Consider the following 6,000-nt stretch of genomic DNA (forward strand, 5'->3'; position numbering starts at 1 on the left):
TAAACACTAGTTAGAAAACTTTAGATAAAGCTTTTAATAAGATTTTTGCCTGGTCAGTGTCTTTCCTTGAAAATACTTATGTAGTGAAACTAAATATATAGCACATCTTCCTTTATTTTTATTTTTTATTTATTGGTGATACTTGGCAATATGAGTAGCAAATTCTTCTAGAAGTATTGGGCCAAATTTTCAAAACAGAGGAGTGATTGGAGGTGCCTCCATTTTAGGAAAGCTTTGATCCTCCACACTGTTGACAATCAGATTCCCATGGACACCTCAATTATGTATTTTCAGACATAAAGTAGTGGAGTAAAACCTACATTTAAAGAGCAGCTAATGACTAACACTTAGTTCCTGTGAAATGAGCTGTTTGCATGCAGTTTTTAAACTGTGGTTAACACTGCTTAGCCTTGACTTCCGCCCACATGGTTTAGACTTCAGGATTTCACTGAAATTAAACTTTGAAGTTACTTTAAAAAATCCCTCTCTGTGGCTTAATTTCTTATGGATTATTAAATAAAGTGATTTTATAGAGGGAAGTGCATTTCTGCTGTTCATCACAGAAGTATAATACACTGTCTTCTGTGCTTAAAGCTAAAATTATTTTTTTATGAATAATATTTCAGAAAACTTTTTTTATGTTTCTAACCATTAAGAATGTTGTYGAGTTAACAATGATAGCATGTTAAATGACTTAGTCCATTTAAAAACCCATTTTTTCATTTTCTCCAGAGTGCCATGATGTTAACAAGTATWTTTCAGTGTTGAACATATAGCAGCTGTCATTAATAGAAGGGAAACTGGGTGTGAACCATCACGTGTGGTGTCTGCATCAGAAGCCTGATGTGCCTATGTGGAGTAATCTCCCTTTTTGTATATGAACTTGATTCTTATGGGTGCTCTGCTAGTAAATAGTGTTGCTACTATTTTCCCATTTCACATGGAACATGGTCTTGAACACTGTTGTGTAATCACTCCTTTCATTTGTGCACACTTTTTACTTTAAATAAAACATTTATATTAGGCCTCTATGTATTAACCTCAGGAAAAAAAATGCTGTGAAATGCTTGGATTTGCATGGAATCAYTTGGATGACCCTTGTATCTCCGGCTCGCACAGAAGGATCGTTGTTTAATCTTGAGCTCCCACAGAAGGAGTTTTGTTTAATCTTACCAGTGGCTTTCAGGGTGTGGTTCAACATTCCTTTGTTTTTTGTTTTGTTTTCCTGGAGGAGACTGYGCTGCTTGACCACCGTAATGTAAGCAAGGCAGCCTCTACTCTGGGCTTCCCACCTAGGTCTTCATGCAAGTCCCCCTCTAAAACACTTGGGCCAGCCCTGTTTCATCTTTCTCTACGAGGAGGACACATCATTGCAGGTTTTCTGTCGATTCAACTTTCCTTCCAACACCAATGTTGAGACAAAGCCAACTTAGTGAGGCTTTCAGGAGCTGTGGATGCAAAAAGCTTCGAGTAGAATATGAAATGAAATTCCAGCTTCTTTGTCCAAAGATGTTTCAGGTGGAACTTCTAAGATGTCATCTCACCTATGAGAGCTCCCATTCCTGCTCCTGAATTTAYTTCTGTGTAATTTCCCTTTGTTTCTCTAATTCCTCCCCCATATTCTCCTGCATTTATGACAAAAGCATTTGCCCAATACTCTTACACATACAGTATTTTAATATCTGTACCTCTATATTAAGAGACTTCTTTTGCAAGCTGACTTGTTATTAGAAGTATGTATCAGTGTTCTTAGACAAATGCTGCAGATCATTGCATGTTTTAATTACTTAACAAGAAGTGTGCGTTCAGAGGTTCCTGTTTGTTTTGGTGGCCAACTGTTCTTTGTTCAGTCTGAGCAGTTTATATTAAGATTCTTAAAAAAAAAAAATCTGTATATACATGTTAACTTAATTACTAATCTTGCATTTTCATTTTATGATGGTCTTTATGATGTCTAGGCAGGACAGATATCTGAAATTGTCTACAGATAAATGATGTTTTCCAGAGAACAGTAAGGAGTGAAGGATTGGATTCGCTTTCAGAAGAGGGGAATTTCACCGAATTTTGTATTTTCTTGACAAGACCTTGAACAGTTTTTTAAGGCCTTTTTACCTTCTGCTTATGTTTTAGAGTGATCCAAACTGCACAATTGAGATGTGTGGTCTTGTCAATATGCMTTTAACCACCAAAGCTGGAAGGCAGAAAGCCTCTGTCTTCCACATCTGCATGGCTTTTGTGGGAAAGGGTTTTTTTCAGGTGTAAATAGAACCAGAAGTCTGAGTGTCTATATCTGACTCTTAAGCTTCCACCAAGCTAGAAGGTAGCTGAAGGTGTAGAAGGTGTCTGAGCTTGTGTCTTTTTTAAATTGATTCTCCAAACACTTAGCTAAACATCTGAATTCTGACCACAATTTTAGATGTAAAAACTGTCATTCTGTCATTCTCATTCTTCATTGGATTTAGTGTTTTGCATGCAACTATTCCATAACTTGTCCTTTAAGTTCAACTTTTTGCAGCAAGTTATTTTATGGTACCTATAATGCATCATATTTACATTACTTAGTCTATCATAGGGTGTTTCACAAATATATCAAGACTGATCTTCAATATTTTAACCTAAAAGTAATGATTGCCGCCAAAATGACTTATATTTGTATGAAATATGTATGTTAGTGTCTTTCAGGAAGAAAACACTTTTTTTTGTCCTTTGGACAATGTTAAATTGCATTGCAGTAAGATGGCATATATGGAAAAGGAACATTAAAACCCTTTTCTCTCCTTCCTACCAAAAAACCCCATAAATGTGCAACTTGAATCTTATTCATAAAAGTGTGAGAAAATTCTTTACACATTTAGCAGTTTGACAACAAGTTAGTATCTGTGTTACCCAGCTTAACTGAAAGTTCATTTTATTTTAAGTCTTAATATGTTATCTGGCACTTCATTTTATATGCAGTAGTTGAAAGAATTTTTTTTATTTGCACTTAGAAATGCAGATTAGTTTGTCTCACTTGCTTTCCTTCCAAGCGTGTGAGTGGAAGAGGTATCACCCCCAGAGACCTGCAAGGAGTCAAGGGGTTTGCGTCAGGGAAAAGCAACACCTTTGCTTTAGGATATTTTGGAGGCGTGTATTTTCCAGTATGCTCTGCTTACTGTTATTTTACAAATACATGAAATGATATATTTCCTGGATAATCAATTGGTTTATTATATCTTTCACTATTACTATATCTTTCATTTTTTGATTTTAACTGGAAATGAAACTTTTGTGGTCATTTCTTAGTTGTCAAGTTAAAATAAGATATTTTTATCTTTTAAAATAATAATTTCTCTTCCCTGGGAGCTGACCTGGAAGAGTAAAGTCAGAAATTCTGTATGGGTTGCTTTGCTTTCGAAACCAAGATGTTTAAATAAAACAGCTAAATATGTTAAATGTGAATTATGCTGTAAGACAGCCTTAAATGTTGGTTTAATCAGATTCCAAAAAACTTCAGCGCTGCTTGAAACTCCAGGAAGGTTAGTAATGAAAGCAAAATCCCTCCCAAGCTCCAAGTTAATTTATTAATTAATTTATTAACTACTGAAAAGATCGGTTGTGAAGATTTTAGTTTAGTTGCATTGCACTTCAGATACCAAATGCTTTCCACAGTTTTATCCTCTGCCTACTGTCTTAGGCCGCATGATTGTGGTAGCTCTGTATCAACACCTTGGTTAGAACACAGAAGCTACTAAAATATGCACCTTGAAATGAAAAATGAAGATTATTTTTAAAAAAGATTAAACAGTGACTTCGAATTCCTAAGTTTATCTGCCATGGTTATGTGTAATATCCACCTACAAGTGTTGTCTGACTTATGTCTTTAGATTATTGCAGCTGTGATGTTAAGAATCTTGCATGTTCTTCAGTTACTCACAATTGAAATATGATGCAGTGCATTTCAATGGTTGGCTATTTGGGGGAAAAATTTTCATCAAAACCTAAACTTCTACAGCATAGAAAAGAGACAAGAATATCCAGATTGATTAGATGGTTAGATAATAGAATCACTGGTCAATGTTTTTCAAGGTAAGTGCCCCAAACTGATAGATTCAGTAATCTTTTTATTCCTCTATAATGCTGTGGTTAAGCCCCATATACATTTAGTAAGTACAGTGTGTTTGTATTTTTCCAGAATAGGTGTATATTTCCATAACACTTACTGTCCTGGCCTCAGATACTTTATTGTGGAGGAATAGAGTTAAATATCATTTAAACAAAGGCAACTGAGGTAGAACATAAATGCATTTCCTCYATCAGTTTCCTTCAGTCTCCTGCACACCCTTTTTGCTCTGTATAAAAGGAGTTTGTGTTTCCATGCAAAGCTAGCAACTGTTCTCCTGCACTGTATAGTTTTGCAGCTTGCACTGCTTGCTTAACTGTAAATGGAGAAAATCATCAGTCTCTGTAAAATCATTACAGGAAAACGTCTCCTCTTTTACTTTCTTTTTCTTTGAATGGCTGCAGAAGCTTGTTTGATATAGCAGCTCAAAGACGAGATGATACTTGCATAGTTCCATGTAATTCTGTTTTGCTGCAGGCTAGAGAGCAGCACTTAAAAAAAAAAAAAAGTACCGGGTACTACTGCACGTCACTGCACACCGTTAGAATTCACTTAAATCTGTTTTTTAAACTTTTCATAGTAGGGAAGTGTTGTTTAAAAAAGAAAAACAGATAATCTGTGTGTTGAGGTGATGTGACCTGTGTTTGAGCTACTGGGTACTCCTAGATTAGAAGATTCTCACTCAGAAGCAAAAAGGAACCAAGGTTTATGGTCGTGCTTCCATGCAACTTGGACTTAAAATGCACAGGTTTTATGAAGAGTGAATCTCAAGTGTTTGGACAGTACTGAGATATCAATTTTGGTCATTTTTGGTTCATGAAATGTAATTGTGCATAAGCCTCTGATTGTGCTTCTAAATCTGTAGAATTCGGCTGTGATTCTGCTACCGAATTGCAGGGGAAGTCTGGCAAAAAGCTAAAAATAGTAGGATAAACATAAGTAAGGAGGAATGTACTCCCCATAATGATGGTAGTTAATATGATAAATGCTCCCTGAAGTGCAGCTGAGTCAATCTCTAGTGGCTTATAATAAAACTATCGAAGTGAGAAGAGGGTGTAAGAGGATGGGAAGTGGAGTACAAAAGAGACCGAGRAAAAAAAAAAAAAAGTTCCTCTAATACTTCTCTAATACTTGTGTTCTCCTCAAAGGTTAAATTTTGGTTGTRATTTTTGGAAAGCTTTTATCTTTACTTTGGCCTAGTGAGACGGCAGGAATTTATGCCTTCTCTTTTCTCTATGGACTATGAAAAGGCAAATTGTGATTTTCTGTGTGTGCATTTCACTGGCATGTGGTGGCGTGTTTCAAACAGCTCAGAGAGGGAGAGTGCTCTTAATTTCAAATAATTGGGAGCTTTACATGCTTCAGCCAGAGCGAGGCTTCTTTTGGACTGCCTTTTTTGCTGGAAAGCCTCCCTTCTGTCCCAAATGCTGCAACACAGCAGCAGCAAACTGAGGACTTCAGGGATGACACAGCGATGCGCATACAAAAACTGAGCCCAAGCTCTTCCACAGTGTGTCTTTACCTGACTAACCCTTTAGTAAGATGCTGTGCTTTTTTTTTCCAGACTTGAAAAAATAAATACAACCATTATGGTTTTTATGGTCACAGTGTTAACGTCAAAAGCCAGGCCCTGCTGCTTGCACGGCTCCCCTAACCCCTCTTCCCCGTTCGGACTCTGGGCACTGCGTTGCCGTTCTCGCTGCAGGCTGCCGCGSGTCCCGCAGGGCGCTGCCTCCCCCTCCGGCCCTGGCCGGCCCCAGCGCGGCCGAAACGCGGCCCTGGAACCGCCTCGGGCGGCGGGGCGCGGGCAGAGCCGTCGCGGCGGCCACCAGCCCCTGTGCGTGCCCGGCTTCGCTCCCTGCGAGGACGGTTCGGCTCCCTGGATGCCTCTGCCCCCTGTT

The sequence above is a fragment of the Nothoprocta perdicaria genome, unplaced genomic scaffold (genome assembly GCF_003342845.1).
Source record: "Nothoprocta perdicaria isolate Ctin4 unplaced genomic scaffold, notPer1 scaffold_4, whole genome shotgun sequence".
In the NCBI taxonomy this organism is placed as follows: Eukaryota; Metazoa; Chordata; class Aves; order Tinamiformes; family Tinamidae; genus Nothoprocta; species Nothoprocta perdicaria.